The sequence below is a fragment of the Macaca thibetana genome, chromosome 6 (genome assembly GCF_024542745.1).
Source record: "Macaca thibetana thibetana isolate TM-01 chromosome 6, ASM2454274v1, whole genome shotgun sequence".
Lineage (NCBI taxonomy): Eukaryota > Metazoa > Chordata > Mammalia > Primates > Cercopithecidae > Macaca > Macaca thibetana.
In genome coordinates, this window is record NC_065583.1 from 156500498 (window position 1) to 156519272 (window position 18775).

The 18775-nt window shown below is 33.5% G+C and overlaps 1 protein-coding gene across 7 annotated transcripts in view; it reads left to right on the top strand.

Annotated features, from left to right (window-relative positions):
- Positions 1–18775, top strand: part of CDH18 (cadherin 18) — a 1131397-nt gene that overhangs the window by 509635 nt on the left and 602987 nt on the right. The window lies entirely within an intron of this gene.

Below are 18775 nucleotides of genomic sequence, written 5' to 3' on the forward strand. Positions count from 1 at the left end.
TTACTTATCACTTCTAATACAAGGGACGCAAAATTATAAGTGATTATAAGAACAGATAAGATTTCAAAATTATACCCCATTGTTTTATCCAAGAAGTATTTTCCGTTTATCACATTTGTGTGATATACTAAATAAGATTTTGTTTGGGACAAATCTTTGTTCACTAGGAAGCAGACCTAAATAGTTGAATGTCTCCATAATTAAAATTGATATTCAAAAATTAGAGACCGGGCGCAGTGGCTCACCCTGTAATCCCAGCACTTTAGGAGGCTGAGGCGGGTGGACCATTTGAAATCAGGAGTTGGAGTCCAACCTGGCCAGCATGGCGAAACCCTGAATCTACTGAAAATGCAAAAGAATGAGCCGGGGCATGGTGGCATGAGGCGGTAATCCCAGCTACTTGGGAGGCTGAGGCATGAGAATTGCTTGAACCTAGGAGGTGGAGGTTTCAGTGAGCCAAGACTGTGCCACGGCACTCCAGCCTGGGTGACAGAGTGAGACCCTGTATCCAAGAAAACAACTTAAAGGATAAAAACTATTTTAATAGAAAACTAAGAAAAAACTTGTCTCCTAATAGACACACTCAGTCAATCTCTTATCTTCTAATATTTTTGAAGATATTCCTGATATTTGATAGGCAGTAATTATAATTTCAGTTAAAAATTAAAAAAACAAAGCTAATTGTTACCCTAGGGGCCATCATTTTTCTTGATATTAGAAAAATGTTGTTAAAGCAAGAATAATAATTCTGAGTAGACAGATGTATGATTTATTTGGATAGAAAGATAAAAATGGGAGACAATAATTTTATCCTGAAAAAAATGAATGTTTAAAAGAAATACCACCTTATCAAGGGTTAATAAGACTTCAGTAGATCATTATCTTTATTTTGAGTTATATCAGCATGACTCTCGCAAAAGGCACTAAACTGTTAAAACCATTCACTAATTTAGTCATTGTCAAATGGCAGAGGGATTGAAGTGACTAATGAATGCGTGATCATATTCTGTTCTTAGACGCCAGGATTGTTAATCCCTACAATCACCCAACCCATGATTATGTCCTCTCTCAGAAAGAAAATTGGAAATCAGTGGAAAAACAGCATTTTGGTGTAATTGAGATTATGTTTATTCACAAAGTGTTTTGTTTTCATTATGTGCTGCCAGACATCTGGATAAAAACTGAAAATTTTAACAAAATATCAACATCTTTGCAAGTGTCTAAATGCATTTATGTTTCACTCTAAATATTTGATGAAATTTAGTTTTATCTGCAAAATATAGATTCTGTTGCTTTGTCATTTTTGAAGTTATTTCTCACTCTAGCATTGCAAACTTGGATACTGTCTGCCTTGGAAGGAGACTGAATATGTGATGGAATTTTAGAATCAAAAAAGATTAAAATAATGCTGACCAACTTAATTTGTGCCTAATAATTTTAAGAGTAAAATGGTTCACTTTTCTAAAAATGTAATATTCATGACCACGTATAGCAAAAACCTCTGTTTTATACAGTAAATGTTCTCTAGTTCTTCTGCAATGAAATAATCTTTAATATTAAAATCATTAAAATGAAAATGAAAAATTAAACAAGGGCTTCTCTGTTTATATTATTATGTCTAGTATATTCTTTGAAGTTTTCCTGGTTGAAATAATAAAGTAGTTATGGAAAAAAATGAAAATGATAATAAATAATTATTTTCTGATTATATAATTTCTTATGGATATTCCATGACACATTTTTAGAAGCATAAAATGTAAAATCTAAAAAAGTTGAATACATAGAAGGAAAGAGAATGCTGATTGTCAGGATTTGGGAATGTCTGGAAAATGGGGAGTTGATCAAAGAGTAAAACCTTTCAGTAATAATATGAACAATTTCTAGATATCTAATATACATCATGAGTGGGGATGGATTTGTTAATTTGATTGTGATAATTATTACACAGCGTCTGTATCAAATCATCATGTTGTATACCTGGAATATATACAATTTTTATTTGTCATGTAAACGTTTTAAAATTTAAATAAAGAAGCATTTAAAATCTATTATTTGAAGTTTTACTGATTAGATAATAAACAATTCTTCAAGTGTTTTATTGGCTATGATAAATCATATCCTTAGAAAAATAATTGATTTTTATTTTCAAATTGTTGCATTAACTATTTTATTTTATTTAATGATTAAGATGGTACAATTAACTTTTGTCTCTACTATAACAAAAATTACTTACAAAGAAAAATTGAAAATATATTCTATTTCCTTTGAGGCAAAAATAAAATAAAATAGAAATACAATTAAAACATTGGCAAAGACCCTACATGAAGAAATTATATAATCTAATAGAAAGATATAAAACTAGGTCAGAATAAGTGAAAAGTGATTCCACAATACCAATAAAAATGTTTACTATCACAAAAGTCGAATTTCCTAAAACTTATACAAACTAAATACATTTCAAAACAATTGCAACAGTAATTTTTGTATTTATAAAAAATAACCTTAAATACATGCTAAAAGTAGATATCAAATGCAACCAAGAAAATTTGCAAAAGAATAGTGACTATCAAATATTATTACATTAATTATCACAACATACAAATACATCTTAAATCAATATTATGTTGGCAAATGACAGTTTAATCAGGGAAATAATAGGACACCCAAAAGTAGATTATAATATAAATAACTGAATATTATAATAGCGTTTTTTTGATTCAGTGAGTTATACGGTTTGGCTGTATCTGCACCCAAATCTTATCTTGAATTGTGGCTCCCATAATCCCCATATGTATGAAGGACTCAGTGGAAGGTAACTGAACCTTGGGGTCGGGTTTTTCCTGTACTATTCTCATATAGTCAATAACTCTCATGAGATCTGACAGTTTTATAAAGGGCAATTCCCCTGCACATGCTCTCTTGCTTGTCGCCACGTAAGACGTCCCTTTGCTCCTCCCCAGCCATGTCAAACTGTGAGTCAATTAAACCTACTTTTTTTTATAAATTACCCAGTCATGGGTATTTCTTCCTAGCAATATGAGAAAAGATTAACAGAGTGAAAAAAATGTGCAATGGAACTGGGGATGAGCTATTGGTCTAGAAAATTGAAGGCCTACACATAAAAATAAAAATAAAATTCATGAAAATTCAGGAGAAATAGATCATGTGCAATCTGGAGGTAGATACATTTTTAAAATTTAAACAACCTGTTTTCAAGACATGGTAGACATATATAAATATTTAAAATATTTGGAGGACTACATATACTATTGAAAAGTCAGTATTCAATTGAGCATCCGTCACACATAAGAATGATAAAAGACTGTCATCTATACTATGCAAGAGATCTTTTCCTCCTACATGTAAAGTGATTCTTTGGGCAGCTGTTTGACTAGTGGATATGTAACATTTACCTGTAAATTAATTGCTGATTTTTTGTTTTATGCCTTTTATCACATCATTTGTCCCATTGGTTCTATTCTTTCTTGTAACATTTTTTCTTATATTTGTCTTCTTTTGAAATGTTTCCTCTTTTATAAGCATTTTGTTATTGACCCTTTTTAGTAAAAGGCAGACCATTTTTTAGCAGTTAAAGTGGAAATAAAAATTTATGTAAATGATTTCCAATTTTTAAGTGCATAGTATTTTCAAGAAAATGCTAATATCTTAGAACAATTTATTTAAATTTAATGCCTGACATGCCTTTTAATTCTTCATATCTTTTAAAGCCATGCATATTGTTGTGATAAATTTGTGTAACTGTGCTCAATTAAAATCCATTTATATTTTCACACATATTTACACTTTTCTTTTTTCTTCATTATTTCTGCATATCTCTATTTTCTGCTGGTACTCTTTTTCCTTGGTCAAAGTAGTCCCCTTGTGGTTTAACATGTGGTACATTTTTTTCTGAAGAATATCTATGTTTGCTTCTCAATTAAAAATAATTGTGCTGAGTATAAAAGCATGAATCGGCAGTTATTTTCTTTCAGCAAATATTTAAAGATATTTTTGGTCTGTCTTTTCAGTTTAAAAAATAGCCTACTGTTCGTTTGAAGAAGTATGACATTTTGAATACACGTGCATAAAGACACGTTGACATACATATGAAATGATGGACCTAGGTGTGGTTTTCCAGTAGTTTGTTTTTCAGCTGGCATATAAAAGATGTAGCTGGTTGATTTGATGTTCTTGAAAAGTTTTGCAGAGTTTTAGTCAATGTCTCTTAAATTATTGCTGCTTCTCCATCTCTCTCTTTGCTTCTTTGATTCTAATCTAACATAGGTAAGCTCTCCTCTCAAATCGCTTTTAAAAATGGTTTTTACTCCTTTTGCCTTTTTTAGTCTGTTTTCGATTGACCTATTTTACAGTTCAACCTTCCTCTCGTCTGGTACATCCAATCTGCTAATACTTAATTCAGTTTTTAATTTACATTATTTTATTTTTTTATTCTAGATTTTCTACATTATTCTTTGTATAGATTTCCATTTTCTGGTCAATTTTATATCTTGTTAGCAATTTTCAAATATACTATATGGTTTTTTTTTAAGTCTATCGCTTGTAACTTCATTATTAAAGTAAAATTTTGATCGTGTCCTATGATATCTGCATTGTCTTGGCTTCATTTTGGGATATAACCAGCAACTTTGAAAAAAAATATACAGGCCATGAATGCTGCTTCTTTCTTTCTTTCTTTCTTTTTCTTTCTTTCTTTTTCTTTCTTTCTTTATTTCCTTCCTTCCTTCCTTCCTTCTTCTCTTTCTTTCTCTTTCTTTCTTTCTTTCTTTCTTTCTTTCTCTTTCTTTCTTTCTTTCTTTCTTTCTTTCTTTCTTTCTTTCTTTCTTTCTTTCTTTTTTTTTTCTCTTTCTTTCTTTCTCTTTCTTTCTTTTTTCTTTTTCTTTCTTTTCTTTCTTCTTTCTCTCTTTCTCTTTCTCTCTCTCTCTTTCTCTCTTTCTTCTCTCTTTCTTTTATTATACTTTAAGTTCTGGGATACATGGGCAGAACATGCAGGTTTGTTACATAGGTATACATGTGTCATGGTCGTTTGCTGCACCCATCAACCCATCATCTACATTAGGTATTTCTCCTAATGTTATCCTTCCCCTTGCCCCTCATCCCCCAACAGGCCCCAGTGTGTGATGTTCCCCTCCCTGTGCCCATATGTTCTCATTGTTCGACTTCTACTTATGCGTGAGAACATGTGGTGTTTGTTTTTCTGTCCCTGTGTTAGTTTGCTGAGAATGATGGTTTCCAGCTTCATCCATGTCCCTGAAAAGGACATGAACTCGTTTTTTATGACTGCATAGTATTCTATGGTATATATGTGCCACATTTTCTTTATCCAGTTTATCGCTGATGGATATTTGGGATGGTTCCAAGTTTTTGCTATTGTGAATAGTGCTACAATAAATGTATGTGTGCATGTGTCTTTATAGTAGAATGATTTATAGTCCTTTGGGTATATGCCCAGTCATGAGATTGCTGGGTCAAATGGGATTTCTAGTTCTAGATCCTTGAGGAATCTCCACACTGTCTTAATTCACAGTTGCTACAAAGAGAATAAAATACCTAGGAATACAACTTATGAGGGATGTGAAGGACCTCTTCAAGGAGAGCTACAAAGCACTGTTCAAGGAAATAAGAGAGGCCACAAACAAATGGAAAAACATTCCATGCTCCTGGATAGAAGTAATCAATATCATGAAAATCACCATATTGCCCAAAGTAATTTAAAATTCAATGCTATGCCCATCAAGCTACCATTGACTTTCTTCACAGAATTAGAAAAAGCTACTTTAAATTTCATACGGAACCAAAAAAGAGCTCGTATAGCCCAGACAATCCTAAGCAAAAAGAACACAGCTGGAGGCATCATGCTACCTGACTTCACACTATACTACAAAGCAACAGTAACCAAAACAGCATGGTACTGGTACCAAAAACAGATATATAGACCAATGGAACAGAACAGAGGCCTCAGAAATAGCACCACACATCTATAGCCACTGCCTTTTCCTAGTGAGTATTTACTAACCTATTCTCTAATAGGTGGCTAGACTGGTGGCACATCGATTTAATTCAATCAGAAACTGATTTAGTTTATTCCAGACTAGGTTGCTTTTGTGATAATACTTAATTTAAATCTCATTTTGTTGTTTTCTAGGCTACTTCTTTCTCATTGTCTCAACTGAGAGCATGGAATATTTACTAGAACCCTTTCTAATTGGAAGGTCCTGAATTTTTGTTTTCTTGGCAGCAAGAGTCTGCCTTTCAGTGGCTTCTTCTTACCTTCTTAGGCTCTTGTCCTACCAAACTAGAGAATTGGGTATGGGATTATCCTCCTTTCTCTTCAAAACATTGGTCTCTTTAATTCTAAATTTTCTGACTGCTATGAACTTCAAGCTTTATATACTATGTGCCACATAATTATGAAAACTTTACTGGCTTCTCTGCCTCTTAACTCCTTCCCTATTTTAGGACTCTTAGTCTTGTGATCTAAACCAAGAATTGGCAAGGGCCCAGAAAAGAAAAGCAACTCACAATATGCTTACTCACTTACCTGTTCCTTAATACCTGATTACCCAGCCAGCTCTCTGATTCTTTCAATCAGGTATTTTATTTATTTTTCTGAATTTTAGGTTTATGTCTTTGTCTTATTACTGTTATATTTTGAATAATGAAATCATTAAGGTACAAAACAATGGACTATCATGAGTGTTTAATTCTTAACATTTTGAGTAGAAAATATTTGAGTTTAATGTAGTGTTAACACAGATACTCTAACACAATGCAACTATTAATTAAAGTGACTTCTAAACCAATGAATTCCATAGTGCATTGTTATTTATGCATGCTTCCAAGATTTTTTATACATGTATTACCTGCAAGATCAAGTACTAAAAATAAAGCATACAGGAGGAGTTATTGTTTAACTCAGTTTCAATTTGGGGAGATAAAAATTTCAGAGGATGGATGGTGGTTGTAATTGAAAAATGTTAATATATTCATATGAGCGTGTGTGTGTTTGTATGTGTTTATGTGTGTGTGAGATGGTGTCTCACTTTTTTGTCCAGACTGGTCTTGAATTCTTGGGATCAAGCTTCCTCCCGCCTCACTGTCCCAAGTTGTTGGGAATGCAGATGTGTGCCAGCATTCCTTGCTCAATATTAATATTCTTAATACCACTGAACTCTACATTTAAAAATGATTAAAATTATAAATTTTATATTATGCATATTTTAACCAAAATAAAAAGTACATATTTGAAACAGTAGTCAAGAAAGCAAATTTGAAATAATTTTTAACTTAATCAGTAGTAAATTTTATTTAAGGATTCTGTCATACCAAATGTGATCTCAGTCAGATTTACATTATACTTTAACATCTGTGAACGTATTACACTAGTCATTCTTCCCATTTTATTGGTATAAACATGAACTTGCTTTTTATATATATTTGGGTTCTAAGATATTAAAAATGTAATACTGTGCATTGAGAAGTCCATAAAATAAATCAAAATATATTTTATCTGCTGAACTATTGCAAGCAAATGGTAAGCACTTATTATAAAAGATTAGCAGAAAGGCTTCATGGAGGAAGTGATAAATAAGATGAACCTTACAAAATATGCATATATATTTTCATGATAATTCAAATTTTCAATACCAGTCATCAAGGAGAAAAGTGTACTTTCAATCATGGTATTAAAATATGTGAGTTAATTTATTAAGTGCTAAAACACTTACAGTTACTTTTAGAATTGTTTTAATAGTAGACTATTTCCAAATTCAAAACATGTTCTCTTTAGGTCATTTTGTCATTTCACAAATTCAGCTAACCTGTCGGAATGCTCTTTTCTCTATTTATTTTTCAAGTATGATGCCATTTAGTCTATTTTTTCTGGTTTAGCAAGATACAAACTCCAAAGTCTTTAAAACGCCATGGGAAACAGAATTTTATGTTCGTTTCAAAGGGAGGGTAATCTTTTCCACTGTAGTAAAAAGCTTATTTTGCATGAAGTTATACAGAGTCACCATCTACAATCCAAGAACTGGTGGGCCATATGTTTTTCCTTTACCTGAACATTGCCAGATACTTTGTCAAGCCCCCGGTTGAAATCATTCTGAGGTATTTTACACTGTTGCAGCATCTTATATTACAGTAAAAAAAAAAAAAAAAATGCAATTACCTTAATGACAGCATCGCAATCCTGTAAGATCACAGAAAGAGTCAATATCCATTTTTGTCTGTGGTTCCAAAATTACATGAGGCAGCGTGTGAGGTGTGAAAAAATCAAAACTAAAGTTTAAAAAAGCCCGCCCGACTTGACTATAGCCTTTCTCAATGAGTGTGACTTCACCTCTGACTATGCCTGATCTGGAATGTCTTTGCTTAATGTCACCAAAGTTTTGTGATAGTTGAGTGTTCCTTCCATTGAAAGTTTTTTTTTTTTTTTTTTTTTAAATTTAAACCATTGCCTTCTCCCTTCACTAGAAGCAAATCAAATATACTAGCATTACAAAAATATGAAAGAGAGGATCAGTATTTATTTATAAGATAATTTTATAAGAAGAAGAAGAATGTAAAATTCAAGTGAATTAGAAATTGTAAACTAAACAGACCCAGAGCGAAGAAAAACTTGAAAAGACTATTGGCTGAGCTATAATAATTACCAATGCCCATATTTAAATCCTTACTTATAGTGCTTTTAGAGATTTTTTTTGTTGTTGTTGTTTTATTTTGTTTTAAGACAGGGTCTCACTCTGTCACCCAGGCTGGGGGGCCTCTTGGTCAGGCTGGAGCCCAATTATGGCTCACTGCAGCCTCAAACTCCTGGGCTCAAGAAATCTTCTGCCTCAACCTCCTGAGTAGTTGGGACTACAGGGGCATGACACTATGCCCAGCTAAGTTTTTAACCTTTTTTGAGGAGATGAGGTCTTGTTATGATGCCCAAAGTGGTCTGATACTCCTGGCCTCAAGAGGTCCTGGGACTTAGCCTCTCAAAGGGCAGGGATTACAGGCATGAGCCACTGTGCCTGGCGTTAAAATGTGTTTTGTATATTGCAATTTAACTTTAACAAAATTCAACTTACCTTCACTTTTGTACTCATAGTATGATTCCTGAATTGTTGAAGGTCATAAATATTTTTCAGGGTTTTTTGTTTGTTTGTTTTCTTTTTTTTTTTTTTTTTCTTTATTTTGGAGACAGGTTCTCATTCTGACACCCAGACTGGAGTGCAGTGGTGCAATATCAGCTAAATGAAGACTCAATATCACTGGCTCAAGTCATTCTCCCACCATAGCCTCCCCGAGTAGCTGGGACTACAGGAATGCACCACCACACCTGGCTAATTATTTCCTTTTATATTATTTTTATATATATATATATTTTTGTAAATCCAGGGTTTCACCATGTTGCCCAGAATGGTCTTGAACACCTGGGCTCAAGTGATCTGCCCTCCTTGGCCTCCCAAAGTGTTGGGATTACTGGTGTGAGCCACTGCACCCAGCCAGTATTTCTTTTTTCTTTTTTTTTTCTTTTTAATAATTTGTTTCATGAGGTTGAAAGAGAAGCTCACTTACCCATTTCTGGTCTACATACATCTTTTAGAAATCACTTATGAACAATTTCAATTACACATTTGTTTCCACTCAAGAGGTTCACATAGTAAGCACATTTACTGTTTTCTTTTTTGTTTGTTTGTTTGTGTTTTGGTTTTTGGTTTTTGAGACGGAGTCTTGCTCTGTTGCTCAGGCTGGAATACAACTGTGTAATCTTGGCTCACTGCAGCCTCTGCCTCCTGGGTTCAAGCGATTCTCCTGCCTCAGCTTCCTGAGTAGTTGGAATTATAGGCACCCACCACCATGCTGGGCTAATTTTTGTATTTTTAGTAGAGACGGGGTTTCTCTGTGTTAGACAGGCTAGTCTTGAACTCCTACACTCAGGTGATTCGCCCGCCTTGGCCTCCCAAAGTGCTGAGAGAATAGGCGTGAGCCACCGCACCCTGCCCACATTTACTGTTTTTTATACTTCATTCAAATTGTTTGTATATACTCTTCAAACAAAAGCCATTAAATAAATAAATACAAATAGTTTTTTTCAAAGATCCTAATGTTGTCCATTTCCTTGTGTATTTTTATCACAGATCCTTTTTAATAATCTTTTCTTATTTTCTGCTTTCATTTATAAACCATATCAAATTGTCACACCCTCTTAAACTACCCAAGGGCTATATTTAATTTACTGACAAGTCAAACACTTTGCATAAGTGAGTATTTCAAAACATTATTAATCACCAGATGAAAAAGCTTTGACTGTATCAGTTTCAGTTTGTAGAAGATATTAATAGAAACACTTGAAAAATGATACCTATTAATGATGGTCTGGAAATTTCTCTAATATGATGAAATTAATAAAAATGTTGCAAATCTAAATTATTTTTCAAATAAAAATAAAGTATTTTTATTAAATAACAAAGTATTTTATTAAAACAAAGGAAAGTTTTATTAACCTAAATACTTAGGATCCAAGTAAGAACATTTGGCCACTATGCTCTAGGGAAGAATTTTAACAATAAAATTGTCATAATAAAATATAAGGTCAGACAAAGTGGTACTTCTTTACACAGCTTTGGCCAAAATCTTGATAACTTTCAAAACAAAAACCACACTGAAGTGAGAAAATCTGGGGTTTTCATTTTTAACATATTTTAATGTAAATAGCATTCATCCAAAATATTGTTATAAGCCATCTAAATCAAAATGCAACAATTGCAAAGTAAGTGCACTAACTTTATTTATTGATCTTCTAAAACAAAATATATTTAAACAGATATATTTCAACTATTAGAATTGGAACCAAACTAGGAAGAAAACACATGAGGTGATTTTCCAATTGTTCCAAATATGAGTAAAGAATTTTGCAATTTAATCACTTGCTGTACACATAGTTTAACAAACAAGATAAAAAGATACGGGAAAGTCTACAAAGACCATTCAGATTTTTATTTTACCAGGGTACCATGTTGTATTCACTAGATAAAAAAATAAGGAAACAATCAAAGAAACAAACAAAAAAATCTACTGTTGAGTTTGTTTTACCTGGTATATTTGTAATTAAGTAACTGTAATATTTTCATAGACATGGCTGCAAAATTTGTGATTAAAAATAAGTACAAGAGGTTGGGACTTACATTTTCAAAAGATCATTTTAAAAGATTCTATTCAAAAATATTCACTAGTCTGTCTCTCTTATTTTCCTGTTTTAAAAGCTACCAGGAAAAAGAGCAATACATACTGTTTTTTGGAAATCCTGTTATATTCAAAAACCAGGAGGGGTCCCAAATTTTAATAAAACTAAACTTCTCAATGTTGGATTTAAGACTCCCTTTAGATAGTTCTGAAAGACAGTGAAGGGTAGTGAGTCACATCAGACCAAAATTAAAGACAATAGACAAGCTACTGGTATTGTGATCATAGGCAATTTAATTCACCTCTTGAATGTTCCTTGTTCATGTATAAAATGGGAGTAATTCTATTTGTTAGCATGTTTCAGCTACAAAATATAGAGAAGAGGCCAAGTGAAAAAAAGGCTTTAATAATTTAAAACTTGATTAATTTACAAAAGAGAGAGTCCAGAAATGCTTCCACTTCTGGCCAGAGTCGATCTGCATTCTGGCCCTGATTTTTTCCTATTGTCCTGTCTGCACATTCTGCCATATGCTGGCCATGTCCACACAGGCTGGCTTCCCTCATGGACAGAAGTTGCCTGCCAGAAATCTCCAGGACCACATGCTTCCTTAGTCATCCAGGAGAAAAGAAATATTCTGTATTCATTTTGGTTTTCTCCAAAAATGAGAAGTATTTTCCAATAAATTGCTAGCAAAACTGTCCTGAGAGATTACTGGCCAGAATGTAATCATATGACCATTCTGGAACATCTTACTAGAAAGGAATAGAATATCATTGGATCAACAAGGCCAATCCCTTTGTCAGGTCTCCAAATGGATACTAGAAAGTCAAATATCCATTAAAAGTGTATATGCATGACAGAGAATAGTTTTAAGTGAAACCACATTTGTAAAATATCAAATATAGTGGCTGGCGTAAAATAAGAGTTCAACACATAGTATGTTGCTAGGATGTAGGAATAGCAATGGTGGTGGAATTTATTCACTATCCCTTGAACTTCACTTTCCATCTAATTTCTGGGTTGTTATTTGCAAACCTTCCATTGTCTTTTAATTGTGGCATTTCTTTCCTTGCCCATACATTGTTAGAAAAATCTGGTAATACGTTTCTTTTCCAAATGCAGAATTCACTGGGTTATTGTGGCAGATTATATACATATATCTTTCCACATCATAATCATGTTTTAGACACCTTGATTCTATGAACTTTAGAGAAAAGAATCAGCATCTTGTTACAGGAGTTTGTTTCTTATTCTAAGTTACGGGCATATCTCAGAGATATTGTTGGTTTTGTACCAGACCACTGCAACAAAGAGAACATCACAAACAAGGAAGTCACATAAATGATTTATTTTCCCAATATATATAAAATTATGTTTACACTACAACTGTAATGTATTAAGTGCAAAATAGCATCATGTTTAAAAAATGGATATGCTTTTATTCAAAAATACTTTATTGCTACAAAATACTAACATTCATCTGAGCCTTCAGCCAGTTGTAATCTTTTTTCTGATGGAGAGCCTTGTCTTGATGGCTGCTGACGGATAAGGATAGTGGTTGCTGAAGGTTAAGGTCGCCGTGACAATTTTAAAATAAGACAACAATGACATTTGCTGTATCTATTGACTCTGGTTTTTTTTTCCCACAAAAATTTTTCTGTAACATGGAATACTGTTTAATGACATTTTACCCACAGTGAAACTTCTTTCTAAATTGAAGTCCATCATCTCAAACCTTGCTACTGCTTTAGCAACTAAGTTTATATCATATGGTAAGCCTTTTTAAAAATATTTAAACAATGTTCACATCATCTTCACAAAGAGTAGATTCCATTTCAAGAAACTGATTTCTTTGTTTATCCGTATTATGCAACTCCTAACCCATTCAACCTTTATCATGAGATTACAGCATTTCAGACACATCTACAGGCCTCACTTCTAATATTAACTCTCTTCCTATTTCCAACACATCTTCAGTTACTTCCTCCACTGATGCAAAAGTCATCCACAAGCATTGGAATCAATTTCCTTTAAACAACTACTAATGTTAATATTTTGATGTCTGTTATGAATATTTTAATGGCATCTAGAAAAATAAATCATTTCCAGAAGGTTATAAGTTTATTTTGCTCAGATCCATCAGACAAATCACTATTTATGGCAGCTGTAGCATTAAGAAATGCATTTCTTAGTAAGACTGAACTATCAAAAAATTACTTCTTGACCCATGACCTGCAGAATGGATGTCGTGTTAGCAGGCATAAAAATGATATTCATCTTCTTATACATCTCCCTTAAAGCTCTTGGGTGACTGGGTGCCTTGTCAGTGAGCATTAGTATTTAGAAAGAACCTTTCTTTTCTGAGCAGTAGGTCTCAACAGTCGGCTTAAACTATTCAGTAAATCATGCTGTAAATAGACCTGCTGTCATCCAAGCTCTGTTGTTTTATTTATAGAGTACAGACAGAGTGGATTTAGCATAATTCCTACAGATCCAGGGATTTTTTGGAGTGATAAATGAGCAATGGCTTTAACTTAAAGTCACAAGATGTATTAGCCCCTAACAAGAGAGTCAACCTGTACTTTGAAGCTTTGAAGCCAGGTATTGACTTTTCTATAGCTATGAAACTCCTAGACAGAATCTTCTTCCAATAGAAGGCTGTTTCATCTCCATCAAAAATCTGTTGTTTAGTGTAGCTACATTTATCAATGATCTCAGCTAGACCTTCCAGATAACTCAGTGTAGCTTCTACGTCAGCACTTGCTACTTCACTTTGTTCATAATGTTATGTTACGGAGATGGCTTCTTTCTTAAACTTCATGAACCAACAATTTCTAACTTCAAATTTTCCTTGCAGCTTTCTCAGTTCTTTCAGCCTTCATAAAACTTCAGAGCTAGGGCCTTGCGGTGGATTAGGCTTTGTTAAGGTAATGTGGCTAGTTTGATCATCTATCAAGACCAATAAAACGTTCACTATATCAGCAATAAGGCTGGTTCACTTTCTTAGCATTCATGTGTTCAGTGGAGTAGGACTTTTAATTTCCTTCAAGGCCTTTTCTTTGTATTTGCATCTTGGCTAACTATTTTACACAAGAGGCCTACCTTTTAGCTTATCTCAGCTTTTGACATGCCTTCCTTAATAAATGTGTCATTTCTAGCTTTAGGTTGAAACTGAGGGATGTGCAACTCTTCTTTTTATTTGAATGCTAAGAGGCTGTTTTAGGGTTACTAATCAGTGTGGTTTGGCTGTGTCTCCACCCAAATCTCATCTTGAATTCCCATGTGTTGTGGGAGGAACCTGGGGGAGATAATTGAATCATGGGGGCAAGTCTTTCCCTTGCTGTTCTCATGGTAGTGAATAAGTCTCATGAGATCTGACGGTTTAAAAAAGAGGAGTTCCTCTGCACAAGCAACCTCTCTTTGCCTGCTGCCATCCATGTAAGACGTGACTTGCTCTTCCTTGCCTTCCACCATGATTGTGAGGCTTCCCAGCCAGGCAGAACTATAAGTCCAATTAAACCTCTTTCTTTTGTAAATTGCCGGGTCTCAGGCATGTCTTTAATAGCAGTGTGAAAATGGACTAATATGCTAATTGATCTAATTTTAATATTGTGGCATGTCAGTGAATAGGGGATCTGAGGAGAGGAAAAGAGAGATGGGGGAGTGCCCAGTCTGTGGAGCAATCTGAATACACACAGCATTCATTCATTAAATTCTCCATATTATATGAGTGTATGCTGCTGAAAACTGATGCTGATAGACTTGCTCTCAATGCAGGCTACCACAACTCTGCAATTTGTTAAAAAAAAATAAATCTGTGAAGGGCAATAAAGCAAAGCATAATAAAAGAAGATATGCCTGTATTCATGACGTATAAGAGTCTTACTTTGCAAGTTAGGTTCACTTGACTCTCACATCCATTATTGCTTTTAATTCTCAGAAAATCTGCCCTTTCTTTTAAATCCCAACCAGAAGCTCAACAACTTCTAGTTGAATCTATCTCTAAGTGCCCATTTATCACTCATCCTCAATTCTTTCAGTACTGTGTGCTGTGACCCTTTCTTAGCTCATTAATTGCTTTGTCATTGAACCTCACCTGTTGGCAATGCAATGTAACATATTTTCCACATCCTGGGGAAGGGGATGTGGAGCATGTTAGTTTTTAAGACTGCCATAACAAATTATCAAATTCAAGTAGTTAAAGTTTGGATCACGAATATTTACTGCCTCACAGTTCTGAAGGGTACAAGTCCAAAATCAAAGTGTTGGCAGGGTTGATTCCTCTGAGAGCTGTGGGGAGGAATCTGTTGCTCTCCTCTTCTCTAACTTCTGGCGGCCACAGGTATTTCTTGACTGGCAGATAACATTCTCCATGTGCTTTCACACTGTCTTTTCTCTGTGTATGTTTGTCTCTTTGTTCAAATCTTTTCTTTTTATAAGGAATCCAGATATATTGGTGTATGTCCAATAATAATGTCCTCATTTTGACTTCATTACCTTTGTAAATACCCCATTTCCAAAGAAGATCACCTTCAGAGCTATTGAGAGTTAGACTTTAATACATCTTTCTTGAGGGACACAACTCAACTCATAATAGGAAGGAAACATAACTAAATCAAAGAACCAAAAAGGAAGAACTGAAATGGCCTCAAAGTATATTTGATAGCCTAGGGTTTTGTAATTTGCAACAAATAGTTATGTAGACTGCTAGGCTTAATAACTAGAAAAAATAGTACATTAGAAACTATTTAAAGTTGGTGCAAAAGTAATTGTTGTTTCTACTATTACTTTTAATTTCATTTTAATTACATTTCACCATTACTTTTAGTGGCAAAAATCACAATTACTTTTGCACTAAGCTAATACTACTTGCATTTCTCTTCTTAAACTCTTGCTGTGAAGCATTACTTCCAAAAATATATTTTAATGCCTGCTTCAAATAATATTGTCTTATATAAATAATGGAGGATTATTTAGCGATTTGACAATAGGAAAAAGCATACCTTAAACTGAGGATTAATATCCCAGGTTTGTGTTTTGTTGAATGCATCAGCTGGAGAAAACTATTTTCCAAATTATTGTAATTTATGTCTTTGTGTATATGCACATGGTGTAACGTGAATTACTGATGTTCCTTAGTCTTGGCAAAACACACTGTATATATATAGATCACCAGGTGATTTAGACTAATATTATGCTTCCTAAAATGTTTTTTGTTTTGTTTTTCAACTCTTATTTTAGGTTCAGGGATACATGTTCAGGTTTGTTATGTAGATAAATTGTGTGTCACTTGGTTTGGTGTAGATTGTTTAATCACACAGCATAGTACCCAACAGGTAGTTGTTTGATCCTCACTTTCCTCCCACCCTCCACCCTCAAGTAGACCCCCGTTTCTTTTATTTCCTTCTCTGTGCCCATATGTACTCAATGTTTAGCTCCCACTTATAAGTGAGAACATGTGGTATTTGGTTTTCTGTTCCTATGTTAGCATCCTTAGCATAATGGCCTCTAGTTCTATCCATGTTTTTGCAAAAGACATAATATTCCTTTTGGATCTTCATGGTATTCCGTGGTATATATGCTCCATATTTATTCAGTCTAATGTTAATGGACATCTAGGTAGATTCCATGTCTTTGCTATTGTGAATAGTGCTATGATGAAAATATTTATGCATGTATCTGTATGGTAGAATGATTTATATTTCTTTCAGTAATTATTCAATAAAGGGATTGCTGGGTTGAATGGAAGTATCATTTTAAACCAAACCTCTCTTCAACATGGCTGAACTAGTTTTGTCTTCTAGCAGCAGTGTATGAGCGAACGTGCTTTTTGAGTCTTGTTATCTAACTAACTAGAATAAGTGAAGTCTGACTGATTCAGACTTGAGGTATCATATTTTTGTAAATAAACATTTCCAAATATAAAACTTTAAGGATATTAAATGTTTTGGAAAACACTGACCTTACTTCAAATTATAAACCATAATATGAAGTTACCAAATATAGGAAAAGATACAAATCATTATCCTATGCTAATCAGTGAAATAGAAAAGACACTTAATTTCTCAATTGTTTAATCATTTCCTGAGTAAATACTTACTACCTATTTTAAAACATGCATAGTGCTTGGTAATAGTAATTAAATAAAAAATCTTTTTTAAAAATCATATTCTAGTGTGAGAGAGTGATATATAATAAAATATTTCAAATACTGTGCAACTAATGCAATATTAGAGGCTTAGGAAAGAGTAGAAAGAGTTATGTTTACCTGCTGTGATTCAGAAAAGATTTCACAACTCTGGGTATTAATTGTAAAAGATGTTTTGTGCCTTTGCATAGCATTCATTTATATAGAACTAGTAACTATTTTTCTTTATTCTTTAATTCTTCATTTATATTATTTCCCCCTCCTCCTCTCTATCTCCTTCCTTCTAATCATTTTTCTTTTTTCTTTCTATGAAATTGACAATTATAGTTCGTTTTACCACTTTCAAAGATAAATCTCAGATACACTGAATATACTGACAATTTTCATCAAAAAATAAATATGTAATCATTTCAGGCAATTCTCTTTATTACATTCAATAATTTTAATTAACACTGTATTAATAACCTGAGGTAGGTGGGATTATTGTGGGATCACTACACTCTTGTGACCTTTAAGCTGTTCCTTCACATTTCCATCCATGTTGGTACTCTAGCCATGCGACTCAGTTGACTATACTTGTGTATTCTGCAGGGCTATTAGTATTCTATTCCTAATGAGTTATCATAATATAATTTGCACACTATTACTAAATTATATTACTTTGCAGTTAAGCAAATGGTGCTTTGGGTACAACGAAAAAAGATGTTAAATACACTTTAAACTTTGCTATTTCAAGGAAGGACAAAGTAATAAAGAAAGGATAATAAGTGGACTAAAGGCCGAATAATAGTCATTATCTATAAAGAAAAGGAATAAAGACCACAATGTAGGGGACAGTTGAATGTTTTGTATGATCTATAATAAGATAGCATATATAAATATCATGTACATATATAAAGTATATACTTGCTATGAACTGAATATTTGTGTTCCCCCAAAATTCATATTGAAGCCTAAATTGCCAAGGTGTTGTCATTTGGAAATGAGTTGTTTGAGATGTGATGAGTTCATGAGATTAGAGCCCTCATCATGGGATTGGTGACTTATAGGGAGAGACAAGAGAACTTTCTTTCTCTCTCCGCTGCCCTCTCAGCTTTGTCGAAATACAAGGGGAAGATGACTGTTTGGAAACCAGAAACTATGGCCTCAACAGACATGAGATCTGCTGGCACCTTAATCTTGGACTTCCCAGCTCTGGAACTGTGAGAAATCAATGCTTATTGTTTAAGCCACCCAATCTTTTGGTAACTTATTATAGCAGTCCAAACTGACTGAGATAGTATTCTTGACCACTTGTTGGTTAAGAAACTTACAAAAGTGTTGGTGATAATATGGAAAAAAGGTAGTATTGTAAATTAGTACAGTATGAAGTTTCTCAAAAAACTAAAAATAGAATTACAATATGATCCAGCAACCCTATACTGAATATATGACCA